General features: G+C 43.3%; 1 protein-coding gene across 14 annotated transcripts in view; it reads right to left on the bottom strand.

The window, feature by feature from the left end:
• The window catches only part of LOC127007947 (protein scribble homolog), a 95,701-nt gene that overhangs the window by 72,252 nt on the left and 9,089 nt on the right, over window positions 1–14,360 (bottom strand). The window lies entirely within an intron of this gene.

Below are 14,360 nucleotides of genomic sequence, written 5' to 3'. Positions count from 1 at the left end.
TTCCATACCATAATTTCACATCCACATCACTTCCATATATATGTCTTCAGATTCTCCCTTTCCCTTTCTTTTTTCCTTTTCTCCTCTTCCATTCCACATTTATATCCACATCACCCCACTCATCTCTTCCTTTCGTCTCTAGTTTTACCCGGCTTCTGCATCGTGGACGGAAAAAAAACACCCATGAAAACCTGGTTAGTCTTCTCTGTGGCCTTGGGAAATAGCCATAATAGGAGACCGATGCCTTTAACAATAGGGACCGCTGATTATATGGACTGTTTGGGGATACTAGTGATAGTTTTACACGGCTTCTGCATCTTAATAATCATGGCCACTCCTCTGTACTCTATTCAGGAGCAGTAAGTAACGGGCTTTTTTTTTTATCATTATTGTTTTCTTTTTCTTTTTTTTTTACGCCCTTGAACTGTCTCCTCTGCTGTAAAAAAAAAAAGGTGGACTGGGAAAAAACACTCATGAAAACCTGGTTAGTCTTCTCTGTGGCCTTGGGAAATAGCCGTAATGGGAGACTGATACGTTTAAGAATAGGGAACGCTCACTTTAGTACTGTTTCGTGATGTTAATGATAGCTTTACACGGCTTTTACATCTTGGACGGGAAATAACACCCATGAAAACCCGGTTAGTCTTCTCTGTGACCTTGGGAAATAGCCGTAATGGGACCCGATACGTTTAAGAATAGGGAACGCTCACTATAGTGCTGTTTCGTGATGTTAATGATAACTTTACACGGCTTTTACATCTTGAACGGGAAATAACACCCATGAATACCCGGTTAGTCTTCTCTGTGGCCTTGGGAAATAGCCGTAATGGGACCCGATACGTTTAAGAATAGGGAACGCTCACTATAGTACTGTTTCGTGATGTTAATGATAGTTTTACACGGCTTTTACATCTTGGACGGGAAATAACACCCATGAATACCCGGTTAGTCTTCTCTGTGGCCTTGGGAAATAGCCGTAATGGGGGACTGATACGTTTAAGTATAAGAACCGATGCACTGAAAGACAATATTGAAAGAATGTTAATAATAAGATCTCGGTAGTGTCTGGAGGGAAGGGAGAGACGAGGAGGTTAATGACGGAAACAGGGCCACACAGTACTTAATTTAGGGTTAAGGATATGACTACGTACTGAAGGAATGTCAATGATAAAAAGGTGATGACAAAGGACTTGAGGTTAAGGATATGCTTATGTACTTTATTTATTTATTTATTTATTTTTTACGTCTGAGCCTATAGCGCTGGTAGGCTTGCTGATGGGCCTGGATGGTAGTCGACCCCAGCCCTTCATGGCGCAGGCAAGTGTTTTTTTTTTTTTTATAGTGGCGCCATCTTCTGCAGGAGAACATGATGATACAGAGCAAAAGCTTATGTTTATCCACTTAGGAAGGTTAATGAAGGGAACAGGACGACGCAGAATTTAATATAAGGTTCAGGCTGTCATGTACTGAAGGAATGTTAATGTTAAGATAACGATATGGAGCTAAAGGTTAAAGATACGTCTCTGTACTGAAGGAATGTTAATTTTAAAAAGGTGACGAGTTCGTATGCCCCAAACTTTACCTTTATATGGAACTAAGGGTCAAATATACGTCTGTGTACTGAAGGAATGTTAATATTAAGATAACGATATGGAGCTAAAGGTTAAAGATACGTCTCTGTACTGAAGGAATGTTAATGACAAGATGACGATGTAGAACTAAAGGTCAATGGTATGTCCGGGATGTCGGGGATGTCTGGGCGGAAGGAAGAGGCGTTAATGAGGTTAATGAACATGACGACACGGAACTTCAGGTTAGGTTTAAGCACTGACGGACTGACGTAGAGGACTGTTATAGGGGACTGAGGGACGATAAAAAGCTGTTACATAAAAAAAAGAAAGTAACTGATAAGATCTTGGGAATGTCTGGACGGAAGGAAGAGACGAGGAGGTAACGACGGGAACAGGTCCACACAGAACTTAAGGTTAAGGGTGTGTCTACGTACTGAAGGAATGTTAATGATAAGGTAACGATATAGAAGTAATAGTTAAATATATGTCTATGCAGTGAAGGAAGACTACTGATGAGGGCATGACGACGTAGAACAAAAGGTTAAGAGATATTTATATGCACTCAAGGACGAGGGGAGCAAAAACACATAGCTTAAGATTTAGGCTATAGCTATGCACTGAAGGAAAACTAAGATAAAGAGATAACGATATAAAAGTAAAAGTTGTCCAGGTATTTAAGGAAGGTTAATAATGGGAACGAAAACACATAGCTAAAGATTAAGGTTGAGTCTATGCACTGAAAGAACGTTAATGATAGAATGATAGATATAGAAGTAAGGTTGAAAATGTCTATGAACTGAAGGAAGGTTAGTAATGGGAACGAAAACACATAGCTAAAGATTAAGGTTATTTCTGTACACTAAAGAAAGGTTACGAGGATAATATGACATAGAACGAAGGTGCATTGAAAGAACGTCAGTGATAAGAACGATAACGAAATGGAGTAAAGGTTAAGAATGTACTAAGGAAGGCAATAATTAGAAAGACCGTTAATGATAAAAAGATGATACAGAACAAAGAAATAAAAATGACTATGCACTGAAAAGAAGATTATGATGAGAACAATGTATACAACTTAAGGTTACGTCTGTGCACTGAACGAACATTAATGATAAAAAAGATAACGATATAGAAGTAAAGGTTAAGAATGTACTAAAGGAAGGTAATGATTAGAAAGACCGTTAATGATAAAAAGATGATATAAAACAAAGAATTAGAAAGAAGATTATGAAGAGAGCATGATATACAACTTGAGGTTACGTCTGTGCACTGAACGAACATTAATGATAAAAAAAGATAACGATATAGAAGTAAAGGTTAAGAATGTACTAAAGGAAGGTAATGATTAGAAAGACCCTTAATGATAAAAAGATGATATAAAACAAAGAATTAGAAAGATTATGATGAGAGCATGATATACAACTTGAGGTTACGTCTGTGCACTGAAAGAACGGTAGTGATAAAAAGATAAGGATTTAGAACTCACGTTAAGAATGTTTAGATACTGAGGGAAAGGTAATAGCGATAACATAACGACATAGAACTGTTTATCTTTTCTTCCTTTCATTTCCCTTTTATTTCTTTGCATTTATTTTCTCTTTTCTGAACAATGTATCTTTCTTTTTCCTTTCCTTTCTTTTTTTTTCCTGTTTCCTTGCTTCTCTTTTTTCAGACTTTCATCAACTTAATTCTTTGTTTTTCTTTTCTCTTTTCTGAACAATATATCTCTTTTTTCCTTTCCTTTCTTTTTTTTCTTATTTCCTTGCTTTCCTTTTCTCAGACTTTCATCTACTTTTTTCTTTGCTTTTCTTTTCTCTTTTCTGAACAATATATCTCTTTTTCCTTCCCTTTGTTTCTTTTTTTTCTTGTTTCCTTGCTTTCCTTTTCTCAGACTTTCATCTACTTTTTTCTTTGCTTTTCTTTTCTCATCCTTTTCTTTTCCCTTTCTTCCTCTTCTTCATCTTTCAGTTAATTACAAACGCCATTAATCAGCGCTAACTCACCACTGAACAGATAAGAAAAAGATAAGGGAATTTCTGTGTTCACCTGGTCTCTCTCTCTCTCTCTCTCTCTCTCTCTCTCTCTCTCTCTCTCTCTCTCTCTCTCTCTCTCTCTCTCTCTCTCTCTCTAATATACACACATACAAAAACACAGATACTACAAATAGGTGTGTGTGTGTTTGTGTGTGTGTGTGTGTGTGTGTGTGTGTGTGTGTGTGTGTGTGTGTGTGTGTGTACGGATTACGACCACAATGAACTGTATGGATCTTCATGCTCTCATTCACACACTCAAATCCTATTCCTCCTCCTCCTCCTCCTCTTCCTCCCCCCACCCCACCCCTACCCTCCCCCCTTCGTACTCCTCTTCACCATTCTTCTCTTCCTCCTCCCCTCTCCCCTGAGTCATCCCTCACCGTGTCCTCACAACAAGCATTCCACTCCGGGGCTTGAGATCATGACGTCATCCAGGTGGCATGGCACGACGCGCCCCTCACCTGATGCATCCTACTCGTCACCTCCGCCTCCTCCTCCTCCTCCTCCTCCTCCTACTACTACTACTACTAATAATAATAATAATAATGATACTTTTCCTGTTACTACTACTTTTTTTACAGTAGGGGAAGGAGCTCAAGGACCTATTACTACTACTACTACTTCTACTACTACTACTACTATTACTACTACGTCTAGTGTTTACGTCATAAGGTCAAGTTAGAGGCAAAAAAATAATTAAGCATCAAATAATTCTTTAAACGTGTTTGCATTTAAATAATTCTTCAGTGTCTTTGATGAGAGAGAGAGAGAGAGAGAGAGAGAGAGAGAGAGAGAGAGAGAGAGAGAGAGAGAGAGAGAGAGTGTGTGTGTGTGTGTGTGTGTGTGTGTGTGTGTGTGTGTGTGTGTGTGTGTGTGTGTGTGTGTGTGTGTGTGTATTAATTTTCTTTATCTGCGGGCACGATCTCTCTCTCTCTCTCTCTCTCTCTCTCTCTCTCTCTCTCTCTCTCTCTCTTTCGGCGATCGTCCCCGGGCTGAGAACACTCCCCCCCCCTCCACCACCACCACCACCACCACCGCCAAAGTTAAAGTTGCACTCCTAGCTTACAATGCTCTCACAACTGACTTCTTGACGGGGTTACACACACACACACACACACACACACACACACACACACACACACACACACACACACTCTCTCTCTCTCTCTCTCTCTCTCTCTCTCTCTCTCTCTCTCTCTCTCTCTCTCTCTGACGTCACCGTTTCTGTTATCACGATAGGAAGAGGGAGAGGAGGAGGAGGAAGAGGAGGGAGGTGCTGGAGAGGTGAAGGGAACACGATGTTATTGTTGTTGTTGTTGTTGGTGGTGGTGTGTGTGTGTGTTACCTGTAGTGGTATTAGTAGTAGTAGTAGTAGTAGTAGTAGTAGTAACAGTAGTTGGTTTTGTTCTGTTGTTGGTGGTGGTGGCAGAAGTAGTAGTAGTAGTAGTAGTAGTAGTAGTAGTAGTAGTAGTAGTAGTAGTAATAGTACCAGTAGTAGTAGTAGTAGTACCAGTAGTAGTAGTAGTAGTACCAGTAGTAGTAGTAGTAGTAGTACCAGTAGTAGTAGTAGTAGTACCAGAAGTAGTAGTAGTAGTAGCAGTAGCAGCAGTAGTAGTAGTAGCAGCAGCAGCAGCAGCAGCAGTAGCAGCAGCAGTAGTTGTAGCAGTAGTAGAAGTAATCACCCTAATACTCTCTCTCTCTCTCTCTCTCTCTCTCTCTCTCTCTCTCTCTCTCTCTCTCGACGTGGGCTTGCAGAAAATTTAATGGAGATATATCACGCCCGCTGACGAAGTGTGTGTGTGTGTGTGTGTGTGTGTGTGTGTGTGTGTGTGTGTGTGTGTGCGCATGAGTGCGTGCGTATGTGTGTGTGAATGACAAAGTTTTGAAGGGAAAGGAAAAAAATAAATAAAAGCAGGAGAGAAAACAATGGAAGGTAAGGAGAAGGAAAGGGAGGGAGGGAGGAGGGGAGGTAAGATGGAGGGAAAAAAAAAAGAATGGAATGAAAAAAAATATATCAATAATTAAGGGAAAAAAGGAGGAATGTAAAGGATTCGGAGGAGGAGGAGGAGGAGGAAGAGGAAGAGGAGCAGGAGATACAAAACATAGGGAAACAATCAATTAAATAAAGGTTGAAGGAAAACAGAAGAGAGGAGGAGGAGGAAGAGAAGATAGACTACAGATGAAGGATATAAGGAGAAAGAATGGAAGAGGGTGTGGTTATGACGGAAGAGGAAGAAGAAGAGGAGGAGGAGGAGGAGGAGGAGGAAGGAGGATATGGATGATGAGCGTGGTAGATAACGAGGGAGAAAAAAAAAAAAAAAGATAACAGAGGGGGATTTAAACATACATAGACAGGGGGGGGCGCGGGGGGAAGGGCGGGGGGCTAGCCAGGTGTATTTAGGGGGGCGGGGGGCGTTAGACAGGTGTAAACAAAGGGGGGTGAGGAGGGGGTGGAGGGCAAACAGGTGAACATATAGGCCTAGCTAACACACCTAATACCTAGGCCTATAGGATGTTCCCCTTAAGCAAACAAATGGCCCACCCCAAATGCCTAATCTCTCTCTCTCTCTCTCTCTCTCTCTCTCTCTCTCTCTCTCTCTCTCTCTCTCTCTCTCTCTCTCTCTCTCTCTCTCTCTCTCTCTCTCTCTCTCTCTCTCTCTCTCTCTTTAATGTCATCACCAGGGTAGTTTCATCCACGCCCATGCCTCCTCTTCTTCCTCCTCCTCCTCTTCTGCTTCTTCTTCTTTCCTCCTCCTCCTCCTCTGCTACCTTATCCCTCCTTCATGTTGTACCGTAGGCAATGACGCTTGAAAAGAGGAGGAGGAGGAGGAGGAAGAGGAGGAGGAGGAGGAGTTATAGGATGAGCTTAGTCTCTTAGTTAAGCTTTTTTCTTTTAAGCTTGGAAGGAAGAAAAATGGAAAGTAAGAATGCAAGGAGAAGGAGGAGGAGGAGGAGGAGGAGGAGGAGGAGAGAAGGGAAGGAGGACGGAAATTTAAGGGGAAGCAAGGGAAAGGTATTAAAAGGAAGGAGGGAGGAGGAGGAAGAGGAAGAGGAGGAAGAGGAGGAGGAGGAGGAGTGACTGAGGAGGTGGCGGATGAGGGATTATTAAAGAGTGTGTCTGTACGTGTGTGTGTGTGTGTGTGTGTGTGTGTGTGTGTGTGTGTGTGTGTGTGTGTGTGTGTGTGTGTACGGGAGTCCTTATTAAACTTCTTTATTTCCAAGCAATCCTCCTCTCTCTCTCTCTCTCTCTCTCTCTCTCTCTCTCTCTCTCTCTCTCTCTCTCTCTCTCTCTCTCTCTCTCCGTCCTTAACCTCTCACTTTCCGTTATTCCTTTCTCTCTCTCTCTCTCTCTCTCTCTCTCTCTCTCTTTTGGCGGGGGACCAGCCTGAAGGGAGAGTGGCGCCCGCTGGTCTTCGTCAGGAAATATGGGGCGTGGCAGAGAGAGAGAGAGAGAGAGAGAGAGAGAGAGAGAGAGAGAGAGAGAGAGAGAGAGAGAGAATAAAAAGGGTAAATAAAGAAAGTCGGAAAGAAGATACAGATAGAGATAAAGACAGACACAAACATAGATAGACAAACTGATAGAGATAGATAGATAGAGAAGGAAGGAAGAAGAGAAAGTAAGAGAGGTAAAGGAGAGAAAGGGAGAAGTTAGGAGGAAGAGGAAGAAAGGAAGGAGGTTAAGCGGGAGGGAGGGAGGGAGGGAGGGATTGGCTTCCTACCCCCCCCTCTCTCTCTCTCTCTCTCTGCTTCCTTTCATTTTCCCTCCCTACACACACACACACACACACACACGTAAAATAGGTATAACGAGCGTGGTCACAAACATCATCTTTATTAACTTGGTAACCCAAACGTTTCTACATCAGGATGGCGAACGTTTCTACATGAGGATGTCGAGGTTACCAAGTTAATAAAGATGGCGTTTGTGACCACGCTCGTTATTCTCTTCTTCCTGAAGCTGAGGGTCCCTGAGCACACACCCCTTTCTGATGATAAAATAGGTATGGTTCATCTTTCCTGTTTTTTTTTATTAGTATTTCCCTGTGATATTCTTTCTTATTACAAATAATTTATACTTAACCCGCACAAATGAGTTTAATAAAAGACTGATCCTTCCCAAGCGACAGAGAAAGGCGACACGAAGAGAACATCAGCTTACGAGGGTTGACAGTGTTGAGTCGAGTCTAGGATAAGTTAAGGACGGTTAAGTTGATGCGGAGTCGTGTTCAGGTTCAGAGTTAAGTGTTGACTCGGGTTCAGGTTGTGTTGTGTTGAGTAGAGTTAAGTTAATTCGACCCTGGGTCAAGTTAATTAAGGAGGTTTGGGTTGGATTGAGTTTGTGTTGGGTCTGGTAAAGTTAAGTCGTCCCCAAGTTAAGTTAAGGAGGGTTGAGTTAGTGTTGGGTCTGGTAAAGTTAAGTTAAGGAGAGTTGAGTTAGTGTTGGGTCTGGTAAAGTTAAGTCGTCCCCAAGTTAAGTTAAGGAGAGTTGAGTTAGTGTTGGGTCTGGTAAAGTTAAGTCGTCCCCAAGTTAAGTTAAGGAGGGTTGAGTTAGTGTTGGGTCTGGTAAAGTTAAGTCGTCCCCAAGTTAAGTTAAGGAGAGTTGAGTTAGTGTTGGGTCTGGTAAAGTTAAGTCGTCCCCAAGTTAAGTTAAGGAGAGTTGAGTTAGTGTTGGGTCTGGTAAAGTTAAGTCGTCCCCAAGTTAAGTTACGGAGGGTTGCGTTAGTGTTGGGTCTGGCAAAGTTAAGTTATTATGGAGTTTTGAGTTGGGTCGAGTTTTCGGGTTAGCTTCAGGTTGCAAGGTCCAGGGTTGACTTGGGTCGCTTTTTTCAACTGGACCCCGGGTTAGGTTATATACGAGGTCCTGGGCTGCACGCGTTGCCTGGCTTGCCCCTCACCGCCGCCGCAGAGAGCCTGGGCCGGGATAAAACTCTCAAGCTCTCGGCGGCGACAACACAGATGACTGGCTGCTGCTCGGTCACGCGACACACACACACACACACACACACACACAGACGCACGCACGCAAGCGTAAGAAACTCTCTCTCTCTCTCTCTCTCTCTCTCTCTCTCTCTCTCTCTCGCTAAATCACATAAGAATTATCCAAACAAAAACAAAAACAACAACAACAACAACAACAACAATAATAATAATAATAATAATAATAATAAGAAGAAGAAGAAGAAGAAGAAGAAGAAGAAGAAGAAGAAGAAGAAGAAGAAAAAAGATGGAGGAGGAGGAGGAAGAACAGGAAACACGGAAGAAGTAAAAGAAGTAGGAAGAGGCTGATCAGGCAGAAGAGGAAGAAAGCGAAGACAGGGAGAGGAGGAGGAGGAGGAGGAGGAGGAGGAGGAGGCTGATCAATATTTATTACAAGTCCCAAACGGGCAACGCGAACGTCACCTCCCCTCCCCTTCCCCTCCCTTCCCTTAACCCCTTCCTCCTCTTACCCCGGTCTTAGTTAGCTCCCCTTCCTATGCATGATACCTCTTACTTTTCCCTTCCCCTTCCTCTACCCCTTCCATCCCCTCCCTACCCATGCATGACACCTCTTACTTTTCCCTTCCCCTTCCATCCCCTCCCTACCCATGCATGACCCCTTCTCTTACTTTCCTCTTACCCCTTCTTAGTTAGCTTCCCTTCCTCTACCCCTTCCATCCCCTCCCTACCCATGCATGACACCTCTTACTTTTCCCTTCCCCTTCCATCCCCTCCCTACCCATGCATGACCCCTTCTCTTACTTTCCTCTTACCCCTTCTTAGTTAGCTCCCCTTCCTCTACCCCTTCCATCCACTCCCTACCCATGCATGACCCCTTCTCTTACTTTTCCCTTCCCTTCCTCCTCTTACCCCTTCCTCTACCCCTTCCATCCCCTCCCTACCTATACGTGACGAGTTTCCTCTCTCTCTCTCTCTCTCTCTCTCTCTCTCTCTCTCTCTCTCTCTCTCTCTCTCTCTCTCTCTCCCCCCCCCCCACAGTGTGCGAAATAGGTCAGGTTAGGTCGCAAGGAGAGAGAGAGAGAGAGAGAGAGAGAGAGAGAGAGAGAGAGAGAGAGAGAGAGAGAGAGAGAGAGAGAGAGAGAGAGAGTAGATTCTTATGCAAACTTTATCTCCAGACACCTCAATATTGATGCTCCTTCTCCTCTCCTCCTCCTCCGTGATTTACCTTTATGCTTGCTACATCTCTCTACCTATTTATACGCTCTCTCTCTCTCTCTCTCTCTCTCTCTCTCTCTCTCTCTCTCAGTATATATGTAACGGGAGGTCAGGTCATGGTCTGAGAGAGAGAGAGAGAGAGAGAGAGAGAGAGAGAGAGAGAGAGAGAGAGAGAGAGAGAGAGAGAGAGAGAATAAATATATAGTTCTTGCTAGCCTGATTTGACCCCGGCGAAACACACACCCTCAATAACAATAACAGTAATAATAATAATAATAATAATACGATCAGAGGAGAACTGATACATGGCGTCAATGATACGGTCAAGGGTTAAGACTGTGCAGCTGGTCAACGCACACAGGAAAAAGCATATTAAGGAGCTTGAAAGGACTTAAAGAGCTACTACTAGAATGGCCCCGAGCATAGCGCAGCAGCGGGGGGGATGGAGAGGAGGCTGAGGGTCATGCAGTATTAAAAAGACAAAAAAGAGAGCACACACACACACACACCTGGACTCGCCTGACAGTTCCAGGGATATTAGGAGGGACAGGGGGACAGAGGGGGTGGAAAAGCGACCTTGCCAAATTTCGTCTCCGGCGATTTTGAGTGTCCCGAGGAGCAATGCTTACGATAGTACCTAACCTAACCTAGCTCCCCCTTCCTATAATCCCTTCGCTCCCACTTAACGTATCGGGCTCCCATTACAACTCGTATATCCCAAGGCCACAGCAAAGATTAACCGTGTGTTCTTAAGTAATAGATAGATTTAGACTAAGTTATTACGCAAACCATTTCATAATATATATCAACGCATTTGTGATCAGTTTATGCATCATCTATTTTGGGGGGTTTATATCATGGTAAAAATTTGGCCCGTCGCTCGCTGGTACACGGTAAAGCCGCAAATTTGGCCCGTCGCTGCTACCGGGTTAAAGCAGTAAGATAGCCCAGAAGATGTAGTCAGGGTAAAACTATCACCTGCATCACAAAACAGTCCACGAAGAGCCCAGCAACTTCCACGAGATGTTGAAGAATGCAAGCTTGAGTCTTTGATACATAGAAAGACAAATGGACAGATAGATAGATACGTAGATAGACTTCATTATGACGTTTAAAGGGAGAAAGATCGAGCAGAAGATGTGGTCAGGGTAAAACAATCACCAACATCACAAAACAGTCCACGAGAAGCCCAGCAACTTCTAAGAGATGTTGAAGAATATACGAGCTTGAGTCCTTAATAGACACATGGATAGATAGATAGAGATAGATAGAAAGACAATTATGATGTTTTAAGGCTGTAAGACGAATATAAGATGTGGAAGGGAAGGATTTATTAACTAAAGAAAATGGAGGAACATGATTTTGATACAATTAAAAGACAAGGGATAGATAGATAGAGATAAACAGAGTTACTTAATTAGGATGGTGTGTATTGAAGGCTCACGGGTTATCAGTGGAGATATGTGTGTGTTGTTTATGTGTGGTGAAAGGGTGTGTATTGGAAGGAAGGGAAAGGAAGAACAGGATGGAAGAAAGATGTAAGTGTGGAGGAAAGAATAAAGGGAGGGGACACAAAGGAAGGGAGAAAGAGGAATGGAGGAGGAGAGAAAAAGAGGGGAGGAAAGATGTCTTCAGGTTGTTCCTCCCTCAAAAACTAAAGGGAGAGATGTGTATTGTTTCTGTGTGGTGAAATATTCTGTAACTTACTTTAACGCTAAATATTAATGTTATCTTAGTAATTGTGGTTTTAAGGCAGAAAGATAGACTACAAAATATGGACAGGGAGGACGTTTTGACTATAGATTACGGAAGAACATGATTTTGACAAGTAGAAGACACGGGAGATAGATAGATAGATGGATAGATAGGGAGGACGTTTTGACTATAGATTACGGAAGACCATGATTTTGACAAGTAGAAGACACGGAAGATAGATAGATGGATAGATTGGGAGGACCTTTTGACTATAGATTATGGAAGAACATGATTTTGACAAGTAGAAGACATGGGAGATAGATAGATAGATAGATGGATAGATAGGGAGGACCTTTAGACAATAGATGGTGAATGAAAAAAAAAGGTCGTAGGTCTACAAGTTAAAGAAGACGAGATGTTGTAATAATAAGGTCAAGTAACTCAACTGTTCCACAGAGAGAAGTATTGATGTTGGAGTCTGATGGAATGCACACACACACACACACAATCTATGGCATACCACTATTTTTTTCCTCTCTCGCTCTTGGCAAAATTGTGTGTGTGTGTGTGTGTGTGTGTGAGAGAGAGAGAGAGAGAGAGAGAGAGAGAGAGAGAGAGAGAGAGAGAGAGAGAGAGAGAGAGAGAGAGACAGAGAGAGAGAGAGAGAATGTCCGTCCCCTGCCCTTCTCCTCCTCCTCCTCCACACTGCCCTCTACAAATCCCAAATTCCCTCTTTTTTTCATTCCATTCTTCTCTTTCGAAATATTTTTACGAATATATATATGCCCCTCTCTCTCTCTCTCTCTCTCTCTCTCTCTCTCTCTCTCTCTCTCTCAAGAATGACGCACACTTAACACATTCTCACTCTAATATCTGTAATGGAAGTGTTACGAGGAGGAGGAAGAGGAGGAGGAGGAGGAGGAGAGAGGTAGAAGAGGGGTCGGTGTGATTAAAGGGAGAGACACCGAAGTAAATAGAGAAAATAAAGAGAATAAAGAGAATAAAGAGGAGGAGGAGGAGGAGGAAGATAAAGAAAATTAAGAGAGGAATGAGGAGAGAATGGGATGAAAAGAATAGGAGACGGAAGAAGAAGAAGAACAAGAACATGATGAAGAAAAAGAAGACGTGGAGGAAGAAAAGGAAAACAATGACGAAGAAGAGGAGAGGAAATAAGAAGAAGAGGAGGAGGAGGAGGAAAGTAAGGGGAAGCCGAGGAGAGGAAACCTGTCTCCATGGTAACGGAACAGACCTTAGGCATATTAATACTGAAAAAGGGAGGAATGGAGGAAAGGGAGAGGGAGGGAAGAAAAGAAGGGAGGGAAAGGAAAGGAAGAACAGGATAGAAGGAAGAAAGGACGGCAGGGAGGGAGGGAATACAAAGGAAGGGAGAAAGGGAGAAAGAGGAGAAGGAATGAAGGAGGAGGAAGAGGAGGGAAAAAGAGGGGAGGAAAGATGTCTTCAGGTTGTTCCTCCCTTAAAAACTAAAGGAAGAGAGAGAGAGAGAGAGAGAGAGAGAGAGAGACTGACTTTAGTAATAACCACTACTGAGCACACACACACACACACACACACACATTCACTCTCGCTTTCTTCCATTCTTTCATTCCACCCACCCATCCTCCTCCTCCTCCTCCTCCTTCCTTTCCCTTCCTCCCTTCCTCTCTTCGTTTCTCCTCCCTTTCATTTTTCTTCCCTCCTGCTTCCTCTTTCCTTTATCTCCCTTGGCTTTACCTCTTATGATTCCTTTCTTCTCTTCTTTTCCCTCCATCCTTATCTTTCTCTCCCTTATCTACCCTTCCCTCCCTCCCTATCTCCCTTTCTTCTTTACATTATTCCCTCCTTCTCTCCCTATCTCCCTTTCTTCTTTACATTATTCCCTCCTTCTCTCCCTTCCCTCCCTTTCTTCTTTACATGATTCCCTCCTTCTCTCCCTTCCCTCCCTTTCTTCTTTACATTATTCCCTCCTTCTCTCCCTTTATTCTTTACATCCTTCCCTCCTTACCCCCGACTGCTACCTCTATCTCCCTTCTTCCTTGACTTTCCCTCCCTTTCCCTCCTTTCCTCTTCCTTCACCTTCCCTCCCTCCCTTTCTCTGTTTTCTTCCCTCTTTCTCCCCATACTCCCATGCTGCTCCCACCCGTTTAACTCCCTTCCTTCTTTACTTTCCTCCCCCCTCCCTCCCTCCCTTCCTTCCCCTCCTTCTCCCCCCCCCCCCCCCGGTGCGACAAGAAACAAGGCAGAGAGATAATAACGTTTTCCTGAAGACTCGACGCTTAATGACGTACACGCGGCCAATTACCAGACGTACATGTACACCAATTAACACAAACGCACACACACATTTTTTTGTGTATTTTCAGCCTTATGGATGCCTACAAATGAATAAACCATTTATTATTATTATTATTATTATTTTTATTATTATTATTATTATTACACACACACACACTATCTCTGTTTTCCTCTTCCTGTTTTTTTTCTTTCTCCTCCCCTCTCTCTCTCTCTCTCTCTCTAAGCTGGCGACCTTTTTGAGTGACTTCATTACTTGATCAGATCGTGAGAGAGAGAGAGAGAGAGAGAGAGAGAGAGAGAGAGAGAGAGAGAGAGAGAGAGAGAGAGAGAGAGAGAGAGAGAGAGAGGAAGGATGAAATTAATGAAAGAAAGAAAATGAGAGAGAGAGAGAGAGAGAGAGAGAGAGAGAGAGAGAGAGAGAGAGAGAGAGAGAGAGAGAGAGAGAGAGAGAGAGCAAATGTCGGATGAATCGCAGCCTCTTTCAATGTCTCTCCAGGGTCATGCTACCAATAGTGTTAATGTGTGTGTGTGTGTGTGTGTGTGTGTGTGTGTGTGTGTGTGTGTGTGTGTGTGTGTGAGAGAGAGAGAGAGAGAGAGAGAGAGAGAGAGAGAGAGA

Source organism: Eriocheir sinensis, chromosome 36, assembly GCF_024679095.1.
Source record: "Eriocheir sinensis breed Jianghai 21 chromosome 36, ASM2467909v1, whole genome shotgun sequence".
Classification (NCBI taxonomy): Eukaryota; Metazoa; Arthropoda; class Malacostraca; order Decapoda; family Varunidae; genus Eriocheir; species Eriocheir sinensis.
Note: the sequence above shows the minus strand (reverse complement) of the source record. Positions and strands in the feature narration are given on the sequence as shown.